Source organism: Notolepis coatsorum (genome assembly GCF_963971535.1).
Source record: "Notolepis coatsorum genome assembly, chromosome: 16".
NCBI lineage: Eukaryota > Metazoa > Chordata > Actinopteri > Aulopiformes > Paralepididae > Notolepis > Notolepis coatsorum.
The window spans coordinates 113,072,506-113,100,073 of NC_140180.1; the positions used below are offsets into that span (position 1 = coordinate 113,072,506).

Genomic DNA, 27,568 nt, shown 5'->3' on the forward strand with positions numbered 1-27,568 from the left:
GTTATTATTTTGCGCAGACCGCAGAAACACGGGAACGTTTTGATTATATTTAAAAGGCTTTACGTTAAACGAAACAAGTGGAATTTCGAAGCTGTAAGCAGAATACAAGTCATATGAATATAGTGTTCTTCCCCCTTTTTACTGTATAAGAAAGAATAGAAAACGCATTGCAATGACACCAGATAGTGGACAGACTATGTATATGATGGGATTCAAGTTCGCGTTTTTGTTGATCATAGGCATGCTGTCAGAGTATGATATCAGAACATTTGTCGTCACAGATCATGTCCTAATAGAACATAGGCTATGGCATGGATTGTGATATTGTGTGGACTGTTATTATTACTGTCTGTACCGGTACCACCCATTGTGACAACAGCCTTGTGAGTCCCGCACACAAACATGATGGAATTCAAGTTCATGTATTGAAAGGCAGGCTACATCATACATGCAGTGAGATTCATTGCTACCCAATACTGACATCAAAATAGATTGTAGTATGCCTCTAGAAATCATATGCAGCAGGTAGAAAATTGACGGGAGATCCATCGCGATTTGGAATAAAATTGAGGAGAACTTTAATCCCTGGGTATTAATCAAACAACACGGGAAAAGGCAGTCATATTCCAGCGCGGTATTTATTAGTGTTTGCGCTGCCCAGGCAGCAATGGTTAATAGATATCATATCCGACATCACCGTAAGTGTACACGTCTGTCAGCCTGTCTCATGACACGCTTCCCTCGGCTTAGTCCATTTTTCCACATTTCATGGGTGTATTCCATTACCGTATATGGTTAATCGGGGCGTTTCTGGTATGCAAATACGTGAAAGCGTGCACGAGCCGCGCCGCAGAGCCAAGGTGGGATTCATCATGACAGGTGTGCGTAGAGCCTGCGTACGCACATGTGATGAATCCCGACTTCCCTGTGCGTACACTAGTTCTACATTCCGTGCTTACGTGTGGAAATAGAACATGTTCTACGCACACATTGATGAATGAGGGCCCTGGAGTCCCGGTAAAGGCTAGATCCGAGAACCAGGACAAACATCTTGGGGTAAAGCAACATTTGAAAAAATAAATGAAATGGGAAAAGAGGACCCCCCCCCAAAAAAAACAACAGCCAGAAACTGAACACTGTTTTAAAAGGTGATGGAAGAAGCAAAGCTTATCCGTTTCCATCCCCCATCAAATAACTAATTGCAAGATTATATATACTTCAGCAAGTACAATACGACACGATTTACAATACACAACATTATGATACAATACAATTTGCAAATACTTCAACTACACACAACACAATCACACACGCACACACACTAGACCAGGGGTCAGGAACCTTTTTGACTGGGAGAGCCATAAAAGCCAAATATTTCTAAATATATTTCATTGAGAGCCATATAGTATTTTTAACGTATAATAAATTAAATATGTCTTACTTTTAATGCGACTTCTGGTGCTGCATGGTTTTGCTGATGGCCTTGTAATCTGGTTTATACGTGGTGAGGTTGAGCTTCATGCAGGCGTTGAGGCTTCCATCAGTTAAACGTGAGCGTAGGTTGGTCTTAATGTTCCTCATATGCGAGAATGACTGCCCACATGCATATGTAGAGCCAAACATGGTCAATACGGCAATACTCACGCTAGGGCTGGGCGATATGACGATATTATATAAATATCGGGTACAGTTCATTAACAATACACTTTTTAAACGTATTGCGGATATCGTGATGTTTTGCCCTTGCGTTAGAGGCCGCCGCGGCTGAGATGAGACTTACAAGCGCAGTGCTAAATGCTTTCCTCTCTCTCTCGCCTCTCCCTCTCTCAGAAAAAAAAAGTCAGTCACACACACACTTGCCAAAATTACGTCATCTACACGCACATACACGCACGCAAGCGCACACACCTAGCCAGAGACAGAGAGGCGGTGGCTCGGTGCTAGGGATGCCCCCTGAAACCCAGGAGTAAGCTCCGGCGTTAACTATCTGTAAGTTAGTTTATGAGCGGATTAGCTACGGAGCTAACAGAGTGTACCATCCATCTGCGACGCAACAGTGGCAGCAACAGTGGACACGGAGTAATGTTAACGTTATGTGGAGTTCATACTACACTACACGTATGAACTCGACATAACGTTAACGTTACTCCGTTTCCATGAAGTGTTTAATTAGCAGCAATCTGTTGTTGAAAATGTAACGTTAACCGGAAAACCGGAAATGGAATGCGAGGACAGGAAGCCGTCATGAAGTGGGCTTCTGGCCCTTGTAGTCATATATATTGTAGTCTTTTAGTCTTATTAACTAAAAGATTTTAACAAAATAAAAAGCAGCAGCACTATTGGATAACTGAGTCATGTTTGCTATGTATTTCTTTCTTTAGGGGAGTAGGACATTTGTTTCACAGTTTTAGCATGATGTTTTATAGATGGCTAGGTTAAACACAGGTTTTTGTTTTTAAGAGGGGGGGTTTGATTTGATTGAAGTTTATTTCAAGTATGCAACACAACAAACAAACATCAAGTACAGATATAGCCTTAAGCCGTTCAAATAATAAATGTATACATACATGTAAATAAATAAATAGTTACAATATGTAATCTAATCATCTAAATCTAATCTAATATATAATATAAAAAAACGAAAGGCTAAAATGCTAAATATATAATCTAAGAATCCAGTAATCTAAATCTAATATATAATATAAAAATGCTAAATGCATGAGTCTTTTGTCTTTAATGTTCGCTTGCAAACTCAAATACTGTCTTGGTAAGCCTCATAATGAATTGTTTGGGGAAAAAAGGAAAAACATTGTGATGTGTATCGTGTATCGCCGAAAGGTCAGAAAATATCGTGATATCATATTTAGGCCATATCGCCCAGCCCTAACTCACGCTGCATTGTGTGGTATGTCACAGGAAGCTCGTTCCAAGTTTTAAGAATCAGCTGGTCTTCAGGTTGATTTCTGTCCACTTGTGTTCCCTCGCCAGCTCTGCTCGCTATATCTTCAGCTACAGATACTATTAGCTGTATCTTCAAAACTAATTTCTGTTTACTTTAAAATGACACAGTATTATTAAGAAATATCACAAGTATTATAAAAAAATATATATATATTTTTTTTACTCAAACATTTCTGGGAGCCATATGCTGTCACCAGAAGAGCCATATATGGCTCGCAAGCCATATGTTCCCGACCCCTGCACTAGACTATACTCTCATGTCACCCTTCCCCTCAAATCATTCTCATACAATAAGTTGGACTTCCTCCCTGGTATACTTTGCGAACACCATCTTTTTGAACTTCCTCTTTAATATACTTATAGATTTACTGGATTTGGTCTCCTCCTCCAGATCATTCCACAAGTTAACTCCACACAGAGAAATACACATAGCTAGGACTGACCTTAATATTTTTTTGGAATTCGATGCTTCAGGGCCGAGATTCGATTTTAACACTTTAATCGCCGGAGACGCCGAAACTAGTCATTCCCCGCCATGCTCATTCTGCCGAAGACGCCATAACACGTCTTTGATATCAATATTTCAAAAATCTGTGATCGAAATCATATTTCTCCCCCGGAGACATGATATGTACTGTTGAGCCCCACTCAACTCTCCAACGGTTCAAGAGCGCCATCTGGTGGCTGATCAGCAGATTGCCAAACAGGAAGTGATGTGGATGAAGTGGTGCTCACCCATATTTCGTCCGGGCACTCGCTATCGTTAGAGGGACTCCATCTTGACACACTGAACATCGATCGGTTACAAATAACTCGATAAACAACATGATTTGGACGTATATACTATTATACAACCAGGAAATGGATCGGGTATTTCGACATCCCATAATAGAAAAAAATGTTCCACGCTCATCCCCCAACGGCGCGAGGAAGCTACGGTGAGTCCCAGCGTTATTTTTTAATGTCTTCGATACTAACTGCTCTAATGATCATATCACCCACACTAGATGAATCATATAATGTTGTCCACGGAATTATAAACGACCCCCCCCCCCCCCCCCCCCATCCGGTCATCATCAGATCATACTTAGTAACTTCTAGAAGTATGTCCAGTTGACATTTTTTATCTGGCACCGATCGCTATCAAACTGTATTTCATCATCAATATAATGCATTTGGGGCTATAAATCATGTTCTGGAGAAAGCTGCCGAAAACGACAAAAACATACTTATACTTTAGACCGTATTTTAGTATGAATATGTGAATGAAAAAGTATAACGTTGCTACACCCTGAACAATAGATATAGGACGTTGAATGGGCCATAATAATGTCAATTTAGCAATACAATTAAAAAAGTTATAGCCCTGCAAAGAAGGGGAACTTCTCCATGTTAAATAGGGCTGGCGAAGGATGGTAAATTATGAATTTAACCATGGCGATCAAAGTGTTAATTCGAAGCTTCAAAATAATATATATATATTTTTTAATAATTATTACATTTTTTTTTAAATTTTTTGTTGTTGTGGGACTTGTACAGCACTTTGTTCAACTTTGTCAGTGCTGTAAAGTTTAAACCTTTTTAAATCTTAGACAAACGAAACACTTTGCTTTCATGAAATATTGTAAGCCGTCATTTGAGGCTTTATAAAAGCAGCACAATGAACACATCTGTCAGTGCCGAGTCCGACCTCATCTTAAATAACAAACAGCATTGCTTGTTGTAATTAACAAAGAGAGGCAGAGTTGATTTTGCAAAAAAAATCATATTTAAATTTAAAAAAAAATTTATTTATAATCGATTTTTTTTCTTCATATTTGAATCCCATGCCCATCGAACGAAGCTTCGAAGCTTCGAAGTATTTAAGACAGCCCTACACATAGCCTTCCTGGTTGTTCTTGAAGATTGCTCTTCCAGTTTGAGTTTCCTTCTAAGGTTATATCTTTGGAGTCCCGCTCTCTCACAGAACATTTTCTGTATCTTGTCAGGAAGGCTGTGATGTATGACTCTGTACATGAACTGGGTGGTTTTGTAATCCACCAGGTCCTTTAATTTCAGGACTGAAACTTTTAAAAACAAAGAATTTGTATGTGCTTTATAGCTCTCATTGGTTATAATCCTGATTGCTCTTTTTTGGAGCATAACCAAAGGAAGTAGGTTGGTTTCATAGGTATTTCCCCACACCTCAACACAATGATTCAGATATGGAAGGACCAAAGCATTATATAAGATAAAAGAAGATAGTTGGTTCAGCCAATACCTTGACCTCCACATAATACCCACACTCTTTGAAATGTTTGCTCTTAGGTGGCTTACGTGAGGCTCACCCCTAAAAAAAGTGGTTTGCTGAACTCTTTCAATAACGGTATCATCTATCATAACTTGGATCGTTGTGTCATAACTACGATTTCCAAAAATCATTAGTTTTGTGTTGTTCAAATTTAGAGACAATCTGTTTTTGTCAACCCACTTTTTTAATTTTACCAATTCAGTTATGGTTTCATTCAAAATCTGTTGTAAACTCTCACCAGAGCAAATCATATTTGTATCATCTGCAAAAATCACAAATTTCATTGTTTCAGATACTTTACAGATCTCGTTAATGTACAAAATAAACAAAACTGGACCCAGAATTGAACCTTGTGGTAAGCCACACCTAATATTCATGTTTGTTGAGATGGCACTGCCCATTTGAACAAATTGATTCATATTACTCAAGTAACTTTTAATCCATTCCAAGGCTATACCCCTAATGCCATATCTTAACCATCTTTTTAATTAAAATACTATGGTCAATTGTATCAAAAGCTTTTTGAAGGTCAATGAAAATTCCCAGCACATGGTGTTTTTTGTCAATTGAAGTTGTTATTACCTCTATTAGCTCGACGAGGGCCATGGTAGTGGATCTATTCCTCCTGAAGCCATGTTGAGAATGCTACATGCAATTTGCTAATGTAAGGAAGTCAAAGTCAACTTTATTGTCAGTTTTCCATTTGTGCAAGACATACAGAAAATAGAAATTGCGTCCCCCCCTTCCCATGGTGTATATACAAAAAGATCTAGACAAGATATAGGACATACAACACACAATACAATGCTTTGTGTGTTTACAGTGTAAATATTCTCTGTAGCAGAACTCTACTGGACCAAGACTTCACATCTGGATCAAAACGTTCTTCCTGAGAAAACAGACATCAGACTGTGGACACCACAACATCTGTAAGTACAATTATGTTTACATTGTTTTCCTCTCTTGTAGCTCCTTCCTTGCAGCAGTGGCACTCGAAAGGAGCCTTGAAGTTGTACAATCCCAGTTTAATTCAAAACAAATACCAAATGTTTTACATTTGTAATACTTTACCATCCATAAAAAAATCAATAAATGTGAAAACCCTGCAGTGCGTGCCTGGACTTGTTTCCCTATTTTTTATGTATAGTATCAGAGGTTACAGCACCCAGTGTCAAGTCTAGTGAGGTGAGCGCGTTCTACTACTTTTTTCACTTAGTACTTTACCATCACCATGGTCAACTAACTGCTAACTATCTGCAGCGACATAATTCTCTTCACAATATCATACATTTCTCCTGATACCGGAAACTACCTCTGTTAGCTCTATCGTAGCTGTAGTTTCATGTTTTAAAAATTATTTTATTTGTCACATATAAGGTACAAGTACATTATAGTGAAATGCTTGGTTCCGTATGGTTCCGTTCCTGAGATTGTGCTTCATACAGTAAAAAAGTAAAAATTAACTAAATCAAGCACAATTTCGACGGAGCCCACAGAGCGGGACAGTGCGGCGCCATCTTGTTGACGTTTATTGTCAATGAATTGGTCATAATAGATGGCGGGCCGAATGCGTTTACAGTGAACTTGATTGATCTGCGTCGATTGAGGACACAATTCTTTGTGTGATATCTAGTTATGTTAAGTCAAAAACATTTAGCTGGGAGCTGATTTGTGCTCATAATTTTTCTCAATCTTACATTTAAATGAAAGGTTTGCTCATGCATATCTTTGGACACATCTAGCTGATAAACCAATATTATATTGCACACAGGGATTAAGGACCCCCAAAATGTAAACATTGGTGATCTGGATGAATCTGGAATGCTAGCTATTAGGGGTGGGACGATACATCAATCCTTTCCCTTAACTCTTGCTGGTACCTTTCTATCGCAGATCACCCCTGTCCTCTTTCTCCACCCGCACCACCCGGCCTGCGCTCTCTTCTTCACCTCCCTACCACAGTCCCCTCCCTACCACAGTCTCCATTACTTTGGACTGTTGACCCCAAGTACTTAAACTCGTCCACTTTTGGTACCTCTACTCCTTGCATCATCACCACCACCCCTCCGTCTTCCTTCCCATTCACACACATATACTCTTGCTTCTGCTCACCCTCATCCCCCCTCAGTTTGTTGGTGTCCCTCGAGTTGATGTAGCCCCCCAGCATGCCACAGCATAGAAGAGGACGCTGGCCACTACAGACTGGTAGAATGACTGCAGCAGTCTATTGCAAACATTGAAGGACCTGAGTCTCCTCAGGAAGAACAGCCTGCTCTGTCCCTTCCTGTAGAGGGCCTCTGTGTTGTCCGACCAGTCCAGTTTATTGTTCAGGTGTACCCCAAGGAACTTATATGACTCCACCTCATCCCCTCGGATGGTAATGGGAATCGGGGGGGGGGGGGGGGGGGGGCTCTTCTTGTCCCTCTTGGTTTTACTGGTGTTGAGTTGGAGGTGGTTGCTGTCGCTCCACTCCACAAAGCTCTCCACCAGGGCTCTATACTCCTCATCATCGTCGGTGATGTAGCTTACGATGGAGGAGTCATCAGAGAACTTCTGCAGGTGGCACCCGCTTGAGTTGTGGCAGAAGTCTGAGGTATAGAGGGTGAAGAGGAAGGGTGACAGCACAGTTCCTTGGGGGGCAGCGGTGTTGCTCACCAGTACGTCAGACTGACTGTCCTTTAGTCTGACGTACTGCGGTCTCTCAGTGAGGTAGTCCTTCATCCAGGCCACCAAGCCGTGCAACGCACATGCTTTGAGCACCCTGGGATTGGTGTTGTCCGGTCCTCTGGCCTTTTGAGGGGAGCCCATGTTGTTTAGTATTGATGAGAATTTGGTTTTGAAGCCACGTCATGTTTCTTCAACCATTGTGTACCTACACTCCTTTACCATCACTTATTTTTTATGGAACTGGATAATTCCTGATAGGCTATGTTTTAAAATATCATATCTTACACCTTTTACAAGTGATGGTATAAAAAGCTGAAAAGATGCATATGTTGCAGCTTTTATTTTGAAAGATTCTGATAGAAAGTAATATTGTTGTTGTCGCTAGCTTGACACAGGTCTTTGTTACGAAGCTTGTGTTACAATCTCTTGGAAGATTCAAGCCCTTTAATTCCACCTTCCAATAAAGATTGATAAAGTAAGTGACGATGGACATTACCATTGAGCATTAATTCACAATACGTAAATTAACACTTGTGTCTGTGATCAATACATAGAACTATCCGACATGTGGTCAGTACATACTTTATGTTGCATGGTTTGGAGAGCTAGGAGGCTACTTTACGCTCTAGCCTAAAGCTAACATTTCATTTTTCTTTTCGTTTCAAACCTTTATTTCAACTTGTTAGGAAGTGGAGGTTTCCCCTCATTTAGATTCGATTAGCTATCATTATACAGCACAAGTACAGTACAACAAAACATTTGGCAGATTTAGGCTATTGTTGATACATTATGAACCATGACATGAAGGTATCTTTCGCTCCTAACCTTCTGTAATTTAGCCTTTCGTTTTTTGGCAAATAATCCACTGCGTCCACCATGATGAATTTGTTTTGGACATCTTTGTGTCAACGTCTAGAGAAACCCCTAATGGATTGTCCAGATGTCCACACGCTTCCCATCACCCGTGGCAACAAGGATGGGCTGCTGAACATAGATGAACTTGCCAGAGGTGATCATTTGACCACTTTATTTACATTCTTTAAAGTAATTTTGTTCTTAATTTCTATCATTCATAAATACCTCATGGATGTCAATCAATCTACATTTTATTACGGACTCGGGGTCCATATAAAAGACAATACATAGAATAAATTACATATAAAAGCACCATAAAAACATTGTTTAAAAGATAAGTCTTACATAAAGACAACTGTCTCTGTGTTTCCACTGCTGGGATTGAAGGACAAAACCAAGATGATCTCATTTACCTGGCAAATACATTTCTACATACGATTTCTTAAGGCAGCTTGGGATGGAAGTCCTGCAGCCACAAACCTCTTCCTTGCACTACACCATCTAGCCCTCCAACACTAGCACAGCCGACAAGGGGTCAGATGACCCCTAGGCATTTTCAATAAATGTATCCTCGTCACTCGGTCGAGCTCCAGCTCTGTCACTCAATGACTTTTCCTAAAAGTACCCGTTTTATCTGGCACGGTTTCTGAAATTTCAAAATGACTTCAGGAAAATGTAATTAGAACGCATCTAGCGCAGGGGTGGCCAACCCAAGGCTCGCAAGCCGCATGTGGCTCTTTGCCCGTCAATGTGTGGCTCTTCCATCCAAAAAAAAAAAATATTATAATATCTTTATTTATCATTTATTATTATTATTAAAAAAAAATGTGTCACTCAAACCTGTGGTAAACCTCATATTTTTATATTAAGAGGTAATTATATAGTTTACACTGTTTATTTTTCTCATATTTCTCATATAAGCTGTGGGGTCATCTGACCCCTTCCGGCGGGAATCAGTGACATTTTCTCCATGGCTGTTCTAGTGTTAAGTAATATTATCGTTTATGGAGAGTTTATTATGGAGATGGTTAGGGCTGTCTTAAATACTTCGAAGCTTCGACGCTTCGTTCGATGGGCATGGGATTCGAATGGGAAAATAAAATTTGAATATATTAAAAAATGTTATTGCAAAATCAACTCTGCCTCTCTTTGTTAACTACAACAAGCAATGCTGTTATTTAAGATGAGGTCGGACTCGGCACTGACAGATTTGTGTTCATTGTGCTGCTTTTATAAAGCCTCAAATGACGGCTTACAATATTTCATGAAAGCAAAGTGTTTAGTTTGTCTACGATTTAAAAAGGTTTAAACTTTACAGCACTGACACAAACTGCTGTACAAGTCCCACAACATAAAGACAATTTAATATTTATTTTTATTTTTTTAAATGTCGAAGCTTTGAATTAACACTATGATTTACATTTACATTTACATTTAGTCATTTAGCTGACGCTTTTATCCAAAGCGACTTACAAGTTATGTACGACAAGCCATCAGGAAGGGCACAACTCTATCAGCTGAGCAACAATGTTCATCAAAGTGTTGAGTGCTACAGTGTAGGTTAGTTTATTAGGACAAGTGCATGACAGTACGGTTAGTTAGGGTTAGATTTTTTTTATTTTTTTTTAAATTCAGATAATGGTTGAAGAAGTGCGTCTTTAGTCGACGGCGAAAGATTGGACGTGATTCGGCTGTCCTAACTGGGGTGGGTAGTTCATTCCACCATTGTGGGGCAAGGACTGAGAATAGGCGACTTCTCTTTGATGACCCTCCCGGAGCTTGGATAGGAGTAGGTCTGAGGCGGCCAGAAGATGCAGAGCGTAGGGGTCTTGAGGGTGTGTAGTTAGAGACCATTGACCGGAGGTAGGCGGGAGCGGTTCCCTATGATCGCCGCGGACGAGTTTTCACATCATTCCGAGCCATGCTCATTCTGCCGAAGACGCCGTAACTCGTCTTTGATGTCAATATTTCAAAAATCTGTCATCGAAATCATATTTCCTTTCCGGAGCCCTGAGACACAGTGCTGATCTCCTCTTAACTCTCTAGCGGTTCAATAGCGCCATCTGGTGGCCGATCGGCAGATCGCCAACCGGATATTAACCTTTGAACCGGTAGTGCTCATCTATATGTGGTCCAGCCACTCGCTATTGCTCCCGCGACTCCATCTTGAAACACTGGATAATGGATCGCTCGCCCTAACTCAATAAACAACGTTATTTGGACGTATATACTATTATACAACCTGGAAATGGATCGGGCATTTCTACATCCCATAATAGAAAAAAAATCTGTTCCACGCTCATCTGCCAGCGGCGCGAGGAAGCCACGGTAAGATTCAGCGTTATTTTCTAAAGTCTTCTATACTAACTGATCTGATGAACATATGACCCACTCTGGATGAATCATCTAACGCTGCCCACGGAATTATAAACGATCCCCCGCCCATCCGGTCATCATCAGATGATGCGTAGAAACGTCTAGAACCACGTCCAGTTGAAACTTTTTATCTCGCACAGATTCCTACCAAACTGTATTTGATCATCAATATAATGCATTTTGGGCTATAAATCACGTTCTGAAGAAAGCTGCAGAAAACGATAAAAACATACTTATACTTTAGACCATATTTTAGTATGAATATGTGAATGAAAAAGTTTAACGTTGCTACACCCTGAACAATACAGGACATTGAATGGGCCATAATAATGGCAAGTTAGCAATAGGATTTAAAAAGTTATAGCCCTGCAAAGAAGGGGAACTTCTCCATAGACAAATAGAGCTGGCGAGGGATGGTAAATTATGAATTTAACCCATGGCGATCAAAGTGTTAAAATCGAATCTCGGCCCCGAAGCTTCGAATGCCAAAAGAAAATTTGAAGGTCAGCCCTAGAGATGGTTGTGGATTACAGAAGGAACCCAGCCCCACTCAACCCCATCACCCTGTGTGACTCCCCAGTGGACACTGTGGAGTCCTTCCGCTTCTTGGGAACCATCATCTCCCATGACCTCAAGTGGGAGCTGAACATCAGCTCCCTCATCAAGAAAGCACAGCAGAGGATTTACTTCCTGCGGCAGCTGAATAAATGCAACCTGCCAAAGACGATGATGGTGCACTTTTACACAGCCATCATTGAGTCCATCCTCACCTCCTCCATCACAGTATGGTACGCTGCAGCCACGGCGAAGGACAAAGGCAGGCTGCAGCGTGTCATCTACTCTGTGAGAAGGTGACCATAGGGCTGGGCGATATGGCAAAAAATCATATCGCGATAACGATATGATAATGTTATCATATTTCTCGATATCGATAATTATCGAAATTGTTATAAGTATAAAAAAAAATTTAAATTTTTTATTTTTTTTTTAACAACAGATGTATGTTTATTTTGCAGCAATTCTTTGTCGTTGCCGCCATCTTTAGTGTTACATCCCCTCACACTCCAGTTCTCAGGCTGCAGCTGGTTTAAAAGCTAAAGTAAACCGGCTTCTCTGCTGGCTGTGGCTCCAGGGGAGTTGAACAGTTCTGGCTCTGCTAGTTTATTTTCGATCTTTTGGCGCTTTTTTGGTGGACAAACCACCGCACATGTGCACCGTGACTCGTGACTGGAGTCTAGTTCTGCTAGCACACATAGCCTACTGTGTACAGACGGTTTCAAACTGTATTTTAAATTAGAAAGCAAACAAAATAAATGGACAAGAGAAAAATAAATCTCAATTTGGTCAGTATTGTCATTTGGACAAGCAAAGCCATTACTTTAAGTTGCAGGCAAGAAAGACAAGTCTGTCCACTGTCTCTGGTTTTAAAACTGCCCTGTTGCAGGTCACAAAAAAAAATAAAAAATAATAATAAAAAAAGGGGAAAAAAACGATTTTTCGTTTTATTTTTATTTCGATATTCGATATCGATTATTAAAATATATCGCGCTATTTATCGTTATCGTTATATCGCCCAGCCCTAGGTGATCAGCTGATCTGCCATCTCTCCAGGACCTGTACGCCTCCAGAACTCTGAAGCGTGCAGGTAAGATTGTGGCCGACCCCTACCACCCCGGTCACAACCTGTTCGAGTCACTCCCCTCTGGCAGGAGGCTGCGGTCCATCAGGGCCAAAACCTCACGCCACAAGAACAGTTTCTTCCCCTCTGCAGTGAGCCTCATCAACAAGGCTCAGGACCCTCAGTGACACCCCCCCACTGTGTTACATTAACACACCCTACTGGACTATATACTTGCCCACTGTATTGTTACTCTTTCTAATTAGTGTGCTAACTATTGTGCTTAAAGGAACACTCCAACATTTTGGGAAATTAGCTTATTTAATATCTTCCCTGGAGTTAGACAAGAAGATACATATCTTTTTTGTCTCTCTGCATTAGGGCTGACCTTCGAAAAAAATTATTGGAATTAGAAGATTCGGGGACGAGATTCGATTTTAATTCGAAGCTTCGAGATGAAATTTATTTTTTTATTTTTTTATTTTTTTAGATTATTTTTTTATGTTGTGGGACTTGTACAGCACTTTGTTCAACTTTGTCAGTGCTGTAAAGTTTAAACCTTTTTAAATCTTAGACTAACGAAACACTTTGCTTTCATGAAATATTGTAAGCCGTCATTTGAGGCTTTATAAAAGCAGCACAATGAACACATCTGTCAGTGCCGAGTCCGACCTCATCTTAAATAACAAACAGCATTGCTTGTTGTAATTAACAAAGAGGCAGAGTTGATTTTGCACACAAAAAAAGAAAATAAATCATATTTTTTAATCGAATTTTATTTTCATATTCGAATCCCATGCCCATCGAACGAAGCTTTGAAGTATTTAAGACAGCCCTACTCTGCATGCATTAGGCTTGGGGAACGCCTCGACCGTTAGCCTAGCTTAGCTTCATCACTGGAAGTGGGTCATACATTTACCCGAGTTCCCAACAATAATGTATTTATTTTTTCATGCTCTGTCATTTATCAATTATGGTGAAGTGTGTGACGTCCAGCAGGATCCACCAGAAGTCTCCCAGTCTCCTAGTCACACAAGTCTCCCAGAGTCTCCTAGTCCCACAAGTCTCCCAGAGTCTCCTAGTCCCACAAGTCTCCCAGTCACACAAGTCTCCCAGTCACCCAAGTCTCCCAGTCACACAAGTCTCCCAGTCACCCAAGTCTCCCAGTCACACAAGTCCCAGTCACGCAAGTATCCCAGACACACAAGTCTCCCAGACACACAAGTCTCCCAGTTACAAGTCTCCAGTCACACGAGTCTCCTAGTCACACAAGTCTCCCAGTCACATGAGTCTCCCAGTCACAAGTCACACGAGTCACACAAGTCTCCCAGACACACGTCTCCAGTCATACAAGTCTCCCAGTCACACGAGTCCCCTAGTCACACAAGTCTCCCAGTCACACGAGTCTCCCAGTCATACAAGTCTCCCAGTCACACGAGTCCCCTAGTCACACAAGTCTCCCAGTCACACGAGTCTCCCAGTCACACGAGTCTCCCAGTCACACAAGTCTCCCAGTCACACGAGTCTCCCAGTCACACGAGTCTCCCAGTCACAAGTCTCCAGTCACACGAGTCTCTTAGTCACACAAGTCTCCCAGTCACACAAGTCTCCCAGTCACACAAGTCTCCCAGACACACAAGTCTCCCAGTCACAAGTCTCCAGACACACAAGTCTCCCAGACACACAAGTCTCCCAGTCACACGAGTCTCCCAGTCACACAAGTCTCCCAGAGTCTCCCAGTCACCAGGTGGGTGAGAGCAGAGTGAGGTACCTGGGCTACAGGGTGAGAATACAGCCTTCCATCTAAAAACTTAAATGAAAACTTACCACAGTCATCGTAGCCATAATAACTTCAATCGGTTCGGATCCTTTGAATGAAACGAAAATATAAACACTGACCTTGACGTTAGAAAAAGTAGCACTGGTGATGTGAAATCACTGCACCCAGATAGGAGTGGTTAGGCAAAAAAAAATCAGAGTATATCTGCTTAGAAAACGGAAATGTCTAATTCAATTATTTTGTATTTCTCCATGTGGTAAATACACAGGTCACAACATGTTTACAGGAATGTTTTGGAGTTGTATTTTGATTGTATGCGAGGATACAATGCGACCCTCTCTGTGCCGCGCCTTTGCCTCAAATAGATCCGTTATCAGTTCTATCTTTAATCTTTCAAAAAGTTCAGTTGCTATCGCATGCACTTATCTGCGTTTCACTACGCATATGAGTGCATGCCTACCAACTGTTCGCCTGTTTTACTGCAACACTACTATCACAACATCTAAGAAGGGAGATCCCCCCCTTGAATTGGCCCTTCTAAGGTTTCTCTCCTCCACATTGCCTGTGGTGCATTTCTTCCTATTGCTAGGTTTTAGTGAGTTTTTCCTTACCTTCGCGTGGGGTATGTCTGGGAGTGTTGCATTTTATTATGCATTTATTTAAAAAAAAATTTACTTTATGGTGTTCTTGTTTTGTTCTTGACTTGTTTAAAGAAGACGTGTCCGGCCCATGGGGACATTAACGTGTGTTGTCGGGCCTTACAAATACATTTGATTTGATTGTATTTAGAGTTTCTTTTCTGACTGTTTGGGAACTCTGGTAAATGTATGACCCACTTCCAGTGATGAAGCTAAGCTAGGCTAACGGTCCAGGCGTTCCCTAAGCCTAATGCATGCAGAGAGACAAAAAAAGGTATGTATCTTCTTGTCTAACTCCAGGGAAGATGTTAAATAAGCTAATTTCCCAAAATGTTGGAGTGTTCCTTTAACGTAGCTCATATTTCATTTATTTTACTCTATCTGTTAATGTCTGTCCGCTAATGTCGCACCAGTAACGTCCAAAGCAAATTCCTTGTATGTGAAAAGTATACTTGGTAATAAAGACCATTCTGAATATGTATGTATGTATATAGTGTGTGTATATGTATACGTTAGGAATGCTCGATATTGGCTTTTTTACAGATACCGATATACCGATATTGTCCAACTCTTAATTTCCGATACCGATATCAACCGATACTGATATATGCAGGGTCCCCCCCCCCCCCCCCCCAAAAATGGAATAATTTCAGGTAATTAACATTACATATCTCTTGTTGTGGAATTAACACAACATTATGCATACTTTTGACAATAAATAAAATCAAAATGTGTTCTTACTTGCTTGCCTGGGTAAATAAAGGTTATAGAAATGTAAAAAAAGAAAAGAAAAATTGAAAACCGATACCGATATTTTCCGATATCACATTTTAATGACTATATCGGCCGATAATATCGGTAGGCCGATAATATCGGACATCCCTAGTATACGTATGTGCGCGTGTGTGTGTGTGTGTATATATTTATATGTGGGACTTCGGACCCCAGGAAGACTAGCTGGTGCCATTGGCATCAGCTAATGGGGATCCTTTTTAATAAACAAATAAAAAATATGTCTTTTCTCTCAGTTTCAGAAAAGGACACAGACTGGTTTGTAATCCAAGGTTATGAGGAGCTTGGAGAGAAAAGTGGAGCTAAACTACAGACAAGACTCTTGGAAATCCCGCTCAAGAGATTGTCAGTGGTAAGATTGTAAAGAAAATATTACATTGGGAGTTGTTTTGCATAATCCATTTGCAGATTTTAGACAAAAACCTTTACATAAATTATGATAAAAATATAGCTATACTGTATAAAAAATTATAATAATTGCTTGCCTAGTCTCGTTCTTGGCTGGGTCTTGCTTAAGTAGGCTGGCCTAGTCTTGTTCTTGACTGGGTCTTGCTTAACTAGGCTTGCCTAGTCTTGTTCTTGCCTGGGTCTTGCTTAACTAGGCTTGCCTAGTCTTGTTCTTGCCTGGGTCTTGCTTAACTAGGCTTGCCTAATCTTGTTCTTGTCTGGGTCTTGCTTAACTAGGCTTGCCTAGTCTTGTTCCTGGCTGAGTTTGGATTGACTGGGTGTCTGTCTGTAAAGTGCTAGGAGTGTCTAGAAAAGCACTATACAAATACAATGATGATTCATAATTCATTCAAGGTTCTCCCAGGCAGCATGTCGAAGTGTCCTTGAGCAAGAAAACATAACGTACTGTAGATTGTGAGACAGTAGGTCTCTTAGTGAGAGAGAGAGGTGTGGAGAGAGACACTCTAACCAAACACACTCAGTTTAGTTTGTGCAGCAGATTAAAGTAGACACTTTTATAGTGGGATGTACAATGTACCCCTGTTGTGTACCTTTAACCAATCTCAGACCAAAACCCTGCTCAGACTAAAACCCTGCTCAGACTAGTGTGAGTAAAACCCTGCTCAGAGAGATTTGTGTTGGATTATGCCTGATTCTTGGACGATTAGTCGGTTAGCTAAGATACATCCAAATAAATCAAGCAAATCAATACAAAATGTAGATTGTGGTTGAGGCATCATCTAGACATACTATCTGTTCTAGTGAGTGTAAACACTTTTACTTTTAACAATACAAGTCAGGGTTCTGAAGTGGTGTTTTGACTTTTGTGTCGCAGAGAATTAGAAAATCAGAGTGGTTTTAAAGCCCAACAGTCAAATCTGGGTCGGATAAGAGTGTTACTTTATCTCTTTAGGTCTCTTATGTTTGTGTTAAATGGTGCATTTATATAGCGCTTTTATCCAAAACGTTTTACGATTTTGTTCCTCACATTCACCCATTCACTCACACACCAACGGTGCAAGGTGCCAACCTGCTCATTGGGAGCAATTAGGGGTTATGTTTTCTTGCTCAAGGACACTTCGACATGCTGCCCGGGAGAACCTTGAATGAATGATGAATTATCATTGTATTTGTATAGTGCTTTTCTAGACACTCCTAGCACTTTTCAGTTTAGGATGTAAATTGGGACCAGGTAAGTTTGCAGGACTGAAGTTTTGAGAGAAACGTTGGTCTCTGTTGACCAGGTGGACAATGTCAGTCTGTGTGACACTGTGGTTCACCAGGTGGAGAGCATTAGTCTGTTTGACACTGTGGTCTTGATTGATCAGGTGGAGAGCATTAGATAATCTGTTTGACACTGTGGTCTTGATTGATCAGGTGGAGAGCATTAGATAAGGTCTTAGCGCCACTTAAGACATTTTCAGGCCGATTTTGGGATTGACCAATGGTCCCTTGTCTTTGATTCGGTCTTAAGTCTGCCTCAGGGCAGCTCTGGCTGCAATTGTAGCTTACCACCACCGGTATGACTGTGTATGAACGAATAATGGACTCTGTGAAGCGCTCTGGGTCTCATGAAGAGCGCTATATAAATCCAAGTCATTATTATTATTATTATTATTATTATTATTAAGTAAGAGCAGTATTTAGGATCCCTGAATAGCAGTCGTAAGTTGACAGACTGGTGTACGCCGTGTTCTTAAGGGCATTATTTGGGAGGAATCATGGTGATTTCGTTCATGTCAACTTTACAGGCCTCCTTGGAATTAATTAATCATAATTTTAATAAATATGTCAATATTTGCATGATTAAAAAATTACGTTTTATATTTAAAGTCATACCTCAACGACGCATTTGATATCCGAAAATAAATAATAGCACTACACCAACACTGCAAATGACGGTGGATAAATAAATAAGAACTAAAGCTAATCGTGTGGATATATCTATAGTGGAATAGACTGTATTAATATTAGGGGTGCACCGATGTATCGGTCGGGTATCTGTATCGGTCGATAAGTGCCTTGTTGACTGCAATCGGCCTATCGGCCGATAAGCTCGAATGTGCCGATAGCAGTAGCCGATAAATTCAGTCGCATCCTGCACAACGCCGGCCCTGGCCCAGTCCCCCACACACACACACACAAGCTACTGCATCAAAGTTACTACTAAATATTCAACATTCTCTTTTGAGACTCCGCTTCTGACTCTTATCATTTGGCACTAAAAGCTAAACATTGTCACCGATATGGCTGTCCGCAACATGTCATTAATTGTGTACGTGAGGTGGTCGCTCAGTGACGACGTTAACATGAGCTAGGTTAGCTAGCATTAGCTACCGGGAGATGCAAGACTAACGTTACTGGTGAAAATGTGATTTGCGTTGGAATACTCCGTTGCCAACTTGCTGTACTTTGCTTGCAGGTCTGCAGCCATTATTGCTGGATTATGAATAGCCCCAACTTTAGCCAAGGTAACGTTATGGCTAAACCTTTAACAATAGTTAACGCTAGCTTTCGGTTAGCTGTTCAATGCTATTAATAACACAACTCCCCGTCAACACCCTCTCTCAGGAAGATGGCATTTAAGAAAGTATCTGCTGTTAAAATGACAAGTAGAAAATGAATAAACTCTTGCCGATTGGTGGTAAGGACAGCAGGAGGTGGGTGCTAGCGGTGTGGCGTAATTGGCCGAATCGACTGTCAATCAAAATGGTTATATTGCATTGGCTGAGAGCTCTGGTTGAGAGAACAGTATCCATCTGCAGGCCGCCAGACGATACTTGAACTGATACAGGCTACTGGGAGAGGGATAGTGCTACATAGCATGGTGGAATTAATACCATAAACATATTTCTTGATGTTTCCTTTTTTTAAGTAAGTAAAGAGGCCTACAAATACAAACATACACATACAAATATACAGTAGTTTCATTAAAAAAAAATATATTACAAAAAAAAATATTAAAAAAAAAATATTAAAAAAAATTACAAATACTATACAAATAATACACAAATATCGGTATCGGCCGATTGTGTTACTTGAACAATCGGTATCGGTATCGGTGGCCAATTTTTATATCGGTGCACCCCTAATTAATATTCCATATATTAGTGCTACAGTGTAGGTTAGTATATTAGGACAAGTGCATGCCAGTATGGTTAGTTAGGGTTAGACATATATATTTTTTATTTATATAATTTCAGATAATTGTTGAAGTGCGTCTTTAGTCGACGGCGAAAGATTGGACAGGTTTCGGCTGTCCTAACTGTGGTGGGCAGTTCATTCCACCATTGTGGGGCAAGGACTGAACACACACACGCACACAGCACACACACGCACACTGTATAGCAAATACAGTGGCAATGACACCAACACTGCAAATGACAGTGGATAAATAAATAAGAACTAAAGCTAATCGCGTGGATATATCTATAGTGGAATATCCACTGTCATTTGCAGTGTTGGTCAGTCAGTGCCACGCTTGGCTCTGAATAGAGCTGCCGCGGTATTGATGTTTTCCTTACCGCACAAATTTGCGAAATATTTCCTACCGCTGCGGTTATTACCGCACACACACACACACAAAAAGAAAAAAGTTTGATTACATTTTTTTTTTGTAGTCTACTCTTTATAGTAGGGGTGTCAAACTCGTTTTCACAGAGGGCCACATCAGCATTATGGTTGCCCTCAAAGGGCCAAAGACAGTATAAATGTTAATGTAATGTAAAATAAATGTAGCTACTCATTTACATATTGTTAAACATGTTGTTTCTGTATTTATTACTTATTCAAGTTATACATATTGCATATGCATTTGCATAGATGTAAAAATATATGTTAGCTTATGTTATTTTAACAAATAATTTTAGTTTATCAGAACCCCATATTACTCCATCAATCAATGATCAAACCATTCAAGTAAATAACAAAGAAGAATATCATCAAATACAAGCTATGACATTAAGTTTGTTCAAAACCTTTTTGTCACAGTCAAGAGGGGCAGAACTAACTGAGCTGCAAAGAACGCGTGGGACAGATGTAGCAGATGTTACAAAAACAAATGGCTGCACACAACCTTGCAGAGGCCATACATCCAACTAATGGATGATAGTTTAATTAACTTTAATTAACAGATTGCAGAATGGGTACAGTACAGTACTGCTCAATACACACAATTGTTAAGGGGATGCAGACCAGAGAAAGACTTTCGACTTGTTTACATCAGGGTCCCCCATTTTCAATTCGTAATGAAATTGCTATTATGTGTCTGCATGAACACACAACTGTAACTGTACTCAAAAATAACAAAATAAGGGTTGTCTCAGTTCACAACTATATTGGACTAAGTTTTGGGTGGGACTTGTTTGCGTCCCTACAGCTTCTTATTCAATTGAGCGAGATGCTCGGTTATGTCACACAGCCAGCTTGCATCTGACAGTTCAGACAATATTTCTTCAACCCTTTGTTACCTATTCCGCCTGGATCTTTTTTGTATTTTGGGCTGTAAAATTGTCAAAGAATGTCTGAGGAGTAAGTGCTTTTGGCTTTTTTCCTTTGTTACTTCATCAATACCTCAGATGTTCAACACACATGTATGTGTAATAACTAAGGCTGTCAAAGCTTTATTAACGCATTAACCCACAATTATTTTAACGCCGCTATTTTTTAACCCAAGATTAATGTAAAAAAAAAAAATGTTTTACCAGAGCTCTTGGGGGGCCACATCAAATGACGTGGCGGGCCGCATTTGGCCCGCGGGCCATGAGTTTGACACCTATGCTTTATAGCATATAGCCTGCCTCTAGTCTAAATGTCTATCTTTAGAGGATGACTTTGCAGCATGAATATTGTTTGGGATTCGGCAAGCACGCATTCGTTATTAAAAGTGAAACACGGATTCGAAGTCTCCCCTCTGGTCGTGCGCCGTTCACTCTGTGTCGCGGGCAGGGGTGGTAGCGGCGCGCCTGGCTGTTACCCCCCCGACCCTTTCTTCTTATTATTATTATAACGTTACTACTTATGATTACAAAGGCATTTGTTTTGTAGTTACACGTTCAATAACATCAGCGTATTTACCGGACCATAGCAAGGCAAGCGTTACTCAATTCATATCTCAGTTCCTTTCTTTGCTCAGAGTGTGCCGAGTTGTACCCATTCTGCGGTCTGTTAATACAGTTTTCAATCAGACAAGTGTATAGAACGAAGGGCTTTTATTATAACATTTTGTGAAGTGCCACAGAACAAGTGACACTTTTGGACAATGACATCCTGAGTCGTTCCTATATGACCAGTATAAATCTTTAAACTGAACTCTGGAAAGATAGCTCTATGATGGCTCTACTTATAAAAAAATGGAACTGAGCCTTTAATGTCTCCATAGAAGGGGCCTGTTCTTCACAGTTCTTCACAGACAACAGGCAAAAGGGAGTCAACCTGCGGAATGTGGGCCTCAGCAGAGGAGAGAGAGCTGTCAAATGTTAACCCTTTCAGACGGGAAGGGAATTAAAGGTTGAGGGTTGAAAGACAGGGAGTCCGGAAACTATTGAGGAAATCTTAAAAAAACTATATAACAATTAAATGTTTAATGTGTACAGTAAAAGTTTTCATAAATGGCATGCTTATAATTGACTGTCAGTAGAGAATTATACTAAAAGAATCATGTGTAAAACTGTTTGTCTGGAGGGGATCTTTAAGAAATCTTGATAAGAAATCCTATGGAGGGCCTCGTGCATGGTACCATGTCACGTGGTCACCACAGACAAAGCCGTTGTCTGTTTTGAAGGAATAAGGGACTTTCTGTTACTTAAAACCACTAGGTAACTAGAAGTAACGTCAGTACAAAGAAGGAGGAGTTCATACGAATTATGTATTGTATTTTGGTTTGCTAAACAAAAATGACATCCCTGTGACATCACTGTGTTTAGACCAATCGGAAATATGGTACAATGTCGATATAAAAGAGACGGTTGCCCATTCAAGGAACAGACTTTTTTGTGAGAGATGAAGATGCTGCTGCCAGACACGGGGCACAAGCCGTGCAATGATGAGATGTTCTGTTTTCTGCTTATTTTAAACTGAATTGGAAATTTTCCACTTCAGTCTCTTCTTGTAACTAGCTTTTTCTAATTAAAAATACCTCTTTATAAATATCCTTTGTATCCTTTATTCTGACCAGACGACCGGGTAAGCATGAAATGTGTTTTGCCTTGTAACTTCACCCTTTGCGTTTTGATTAATGAAGACGGAGTAAAAGGAGAAATATGTCAACCACGCGGTCCAGTAATGTGCCTGATTTATGATGTAAAAAACCTCCTGAGTAAGGCTTTAGCCAGACGGAGGAAGGGTTCTGTATAACTGATATTATCAAGTAATGCCATACAGTGATAATACGTGTAACGGATAAGGGAAATGGACCTCATCTGAATAAAGAGAGTCCTTCCCAGTGCAAATAAAATAAAAGATTCCGCAACTTCAATCACTCGACCTAAGGTCGATGACTGACGGGGGTCGGAACGGTGCATTCGCTATCTCTTGTCGGTCAGTAGTAACAACAACATTTTGTAGACTCGTTCGGTTCTGCATGTCAACCACTTCGCAGTAATACGGCCAACCGAGTAGATTAAAGCAAAATAAAGAAAAGTAAACTCCGCAACTCCAATCAATCATCTGTATGACTGGAGGGGACGGGGGGTGCCTGTGTGTGAGCCGAGGTCGGCTGAGTTTAAGCCCTGAAGTTTATAGATACAATTGAGTCCTAGACGTCCCAAACTTCGCAGGACGCTGCTTGAAGCTGGGATTCGGACCAATGAGTTATGGGATAATCAATCTGCCCTCGGTTTATGACCGGTACTTAACATGGCGTCCCTGGCGATGTGCATTTATACTAACCAAAATAGGTGCTAAACGGCCGAAGGAGACAGGACAACTGTCAAAAGCCTCTGAAGTAAAATTAAATTACAGATTTGGCAAAATCAAAATTGTAGACGGTTCTACTCGAAGAAAGAATCGCATTTAAAGTATATATTTGTGATTACGGTGACAGATCACTTATGACTAAAAAGTTACGTAATGTTTTCTTAAAGTCAAAATTGTAGAAGGTTCTACTCGAAGAAAGAATCTCATTTAAAGTATATATTTGTGGTTACGGTGACAGATCACTTATGACTAAAAAGTTACGTAATGTTTTCTTAAAGTCAAAATTGTAGAAGGTTCTACTCGAAGAAAGAATCGCATTTAAAGTATATATTTGTGATTACGGTGACAGATCACTTATGACTAAAAAGTTACGTAATGTTTTCTTAAAGTCAAAATTGTAGAAGGTTCTACTCGAAGAAAGAATCGCATTTAAAGTATATATTTGTGATTACTGTGAAAATTCTACTGGGTGAAGTTACAATGCAAAAATCACTTTCATGCTTTGCTCACAGAAAGGCGAACTGGAGAGCCAACTAACCAAAGATACTGTTTGTGAGGAGGGGAGACTGGATGTGAAGCGAAGTCAAAACGACCGTTCACAGAAAGGCGAACCAAAGATACTGTTTGTGAGGAGGGGAGACTGGATGTGAAGCGAAGTCAAAACGACCGTTCACAGAAAGGCGAACTGGATGGCTCCCTAGCCCAAAGACACTGTTTGTGAGGAGGGGAGACTGGATGTGAAGCGAAGTCAAAACGACCGTTCACAGAAAGGCGAACTGGATGGCTCCCTAGCCCAAAGACACTGTTTGTGAGGAGGGGAGACTGGATGTGAAGCGAAGTCAAAACGACCGTTCACAGAAAGGCGAACCAAAGATACTGTTTGTGAGGAGGGGAGACTGGATGTGAAGCGAAGTCAAAACGACCGTTCACAGAAAGGCGAACTGGATGGCTCCCTAGCCCAAAGACACTGTTTGTGAGGAGGGGAGACTGGATGTGAAGCGAAGTCAAAACGACCGTTCACAGAAAGGCGAACTGGATGGCTCCCTAGCCCAAAGACACTGTTTGTGAGGAGGGGAGACTGGATGTGAAGCGAAGTCAAAACGACCGTTCACAGAAAGGCGAACTGGATGGCTCCCTAGCCCAAAGACACTGTTTGTGAGGAGGGGAGACTGGATGTGAAGCGAAGTCAAAATGACCGTTCACAGAAAGGCGAACCAAAGATACTGTTTGTGAGGAGGGGAGACTGGATGTGAAGCGAAGTCAAAATGACCGTTCACAGAAAGGCGAACTGGATGGCTCCCTAGCCCAAAGACACTGTTTGTGAGGAGGGGAGACTGGATGTGAAGCGAAGTCAAAACGACCGTTCACAGAAAGGCGAACCAAAGATACTGTTTGTAAGGAGGGGAGACTGGATGTGAATCGAAGTCAAAACGACCGTTCACAGAAAGGCGAACTGGATGGCTCCCTAGCCCAAAGACACTGTTTGTGAGGAGGGGAGACTGGATGTGAAGCGAAGTCAAAACGACCGTTCACAGAAAGGCGAACTGGATGGCTCCCTAGCCCAAAGATACTGTATGCAAGGAGGGTAGACTGGATGTGGAGCACAGTCAAAACGACCGTTCACAGAACTGCAAGCTAACTAGCTCACCATCGGCTAACAAACCAGTGCTAACACGATGTCTCACAATCATTCCCACATCATAGAGGAGGAATTACCCTCGGAGGAGGGATTGGGAGTGTTTATACCCGACCTGGGTCTGGACTACCCAGGAGAACGGGAGGAACGCCCTGAGTCCCCTGATACGTTTGCGGGAAGTGAGGAATTCACAGAACCAAGCGAATCCCTATATCCAGAGCTGCCAGCTGTACAGCAGGCCGTAATTGGAACACGAACGGTCCCGACGGCTACGGCCCCTGCATACTGGCCCGAAGGCCTGGGACTTCAGGGACAGTGGAGCCCCCTGCCCCAAGTCCCTACAACAAACTCTACGCCAGAGGAGCAGACCATGCCCCCTGGCATGTCAAGGTTGAATGAAATCTCATGTACTATCAAACCCAGATCTCAACCAGGAAACCCTAAGCATATACAGCACCTATGGGTCTGCTCCATATGGTTACAAAACTTTGTACCAAAAGGAAACCACACATTTGTGGTTAACCCGGCCAACAGAGGCCTACGTAATGGGGGGGGAATGGCAAAAGCCATACAAGACATGGCAGGACCCGGCTACGCCGACTGGTGTGCAAGAGAAGTGGCCAGACAACCTCATAACCTCCTTAAGGATGGCACAGTGCTGGTAGGAGTCCCCTACCTACTTAAAAATAAGGGTTACGAGGGGATACTGACAATTGCCATGCAAGACATACTGCCCGGAACAGACCTTGAAGGCCAAACCCGAGTACTCCTGGCATATTACAGGAGCATTTTCAGACAAGCCCAGAGAGTAGGCATAACAAGCCTAGTCATGACACTGTTCGGAACAGGGATTTGGCACTATGACGTCAACACGAGCATATGGTGCTTCTTGGAAGCCTACCAAGAAATACCAGCTGCATCCATGGCAGTGGTCTTGCTAGTCCCGGACAAATACCAAGCAAACACAGTGCGCAGAGCTCAAATGGAGGCATGGCCATCACATTACCGTAATGGCTGGGGAAATCTGTTCGAAGAAATTGAGCCCACTATGGTCGGAGACCTCACACAGGTCATGAACGAGGTGGCATACAGAAACCAGACATGGTCTGGTCCTCAGGGAACACCGCGGGAAGCGAGTCACTCAGAACAGAGGGCCCAAATCACGTGGCCCCCGTCTGGACCCGGGAGGATGTATGAGGAAATACCAGACACTCGGCCTCCCAGCACTGAGAGAGAAGGCTCAGGGGGTTTCACTAACCCTGGAAGCCCTGCACTCCAGTTTTCCGGTGCGAGGCACACCCAGGAGGGGGTGACGCAGGAACGTAGTCAGGACTCAGGAGCAGACGCAGACCAAGCACGGCCTGTACCCCCTCACAAGTACATCAGCCAGAGGGAACCCCGCTCCATTAGTGACCCCTCTGGATGTGAAATGAGGGAAGTTACTAGCGGGGGACAACTACAGACGCTGGGGGGATCAGCTACACCAATGGCTACATCAACCCCAGGGCGAGATTACTCCCTGGGGTGCTTAAGCCCAGGACCACGTGTTCACGAGGAAGTGAAACAAGCGAGAGCAGCCTACACCTCTCGCCGTGGTGAACACTCAGGGGCGAGAGGAATATCTACAGACTCTCACAAAGAAACACCAGACATAACAGTCACTAACTACCCAGTCTGGACCGACAACTCTGACGCACCATGGTCAATTCTCACCTTCACTGGACCATCTTTGACGAGCTATGGTAGATGGGAAACAAGCATGGTAGCGGCACGAGGCGCTTATTACCGGAACCTGAGGAAACAGGTGATGGAAATAAGGACCAAAGAACCCCTGAAACCGGGCAAGGCAGTAATCACTGAGTGTGATTATAATGTGTTTCACGCGGAGAAAGTTGTCCATGTGACACTAAGCCAAAACAGGTACAATAAAGTACAGTCCTCACAAAAGAACTGGGACAATCTGGTGTCCCGGATGAAGGATCTACTGCAGAGAAGAGAAATCTATGCTGGCCATGGTACCAAGGACATGCCCTACCGACTAGCCATAAACCTGATGTGGGGCAGGTCTCGAGTATATGGCCAAAGAGGCATATGGTTGGGGGAGGCAGTAGTCCGCGCAATCTCAACCATAAGAAGTGCAAAACACACGGAAATCTGCCTCATGGTAGAACCCAAGGACCATGAGGGAATAACCCAGGCCTTGACTGAAGCAGGAGAGAGTGAGGAGGATGAGGACAGTGAACCGGCATCGGTACCCCTCGATCCCCCTCCAAACCCTAAGGGGTCGGGAATTGGACCCAGGAAGGAAAAGTCCAATTCCCAGAGCTCCTCCCGAACAACAGAAAGAGGGAGATCATCCACTCCCCGGAAACCAACAGTACAGTTCGAACCAGAAAGGGATGGACTTGCCAAATCCCGGGCTAAGAGTATTCTTAGACGACTAGGCTGTCCCCAGGAGTCAGGGGACGACCCAACAGATAGCGGACCGGAGTATACTGATCCAGATCAGGACTCAGAAGAAGAGGGAGACCGGGATCGGTCAAGCTCCAGAGCCTCAATGTCCTCATCTCGGTCAAGATCTAGGGAGAGAGTT

The 27,568-nt window shown here is 41.9% G+C and overlaps 1 long non-coding RNA gene across 1 annotated transcript in view; it reads left to right on the forward strand.

The window, feature by feature from the left end:
- LOC311243165 overlaps positions 1 to 27,568 on the forward strand; it is an 84,509-nt gene that overhangs the window by 35,107 nt on the left and 21,834 nt on the right. The window contains exons 2-4 of the long non-coding RNA XR_014620647.1: positions 6,075 to 6,180; positions 8,835 to 8,927; positions 16,214 to 16,329. This is a non-coding gene — a long non-coding RNA (uncharacterized lncRNA). The remainder of the gene's footprint in view (positions 1 to 6,074; positions 6,181 to 8,834; positions 8,928 to 16,213; positions 16,330 to 27,568) is intronic.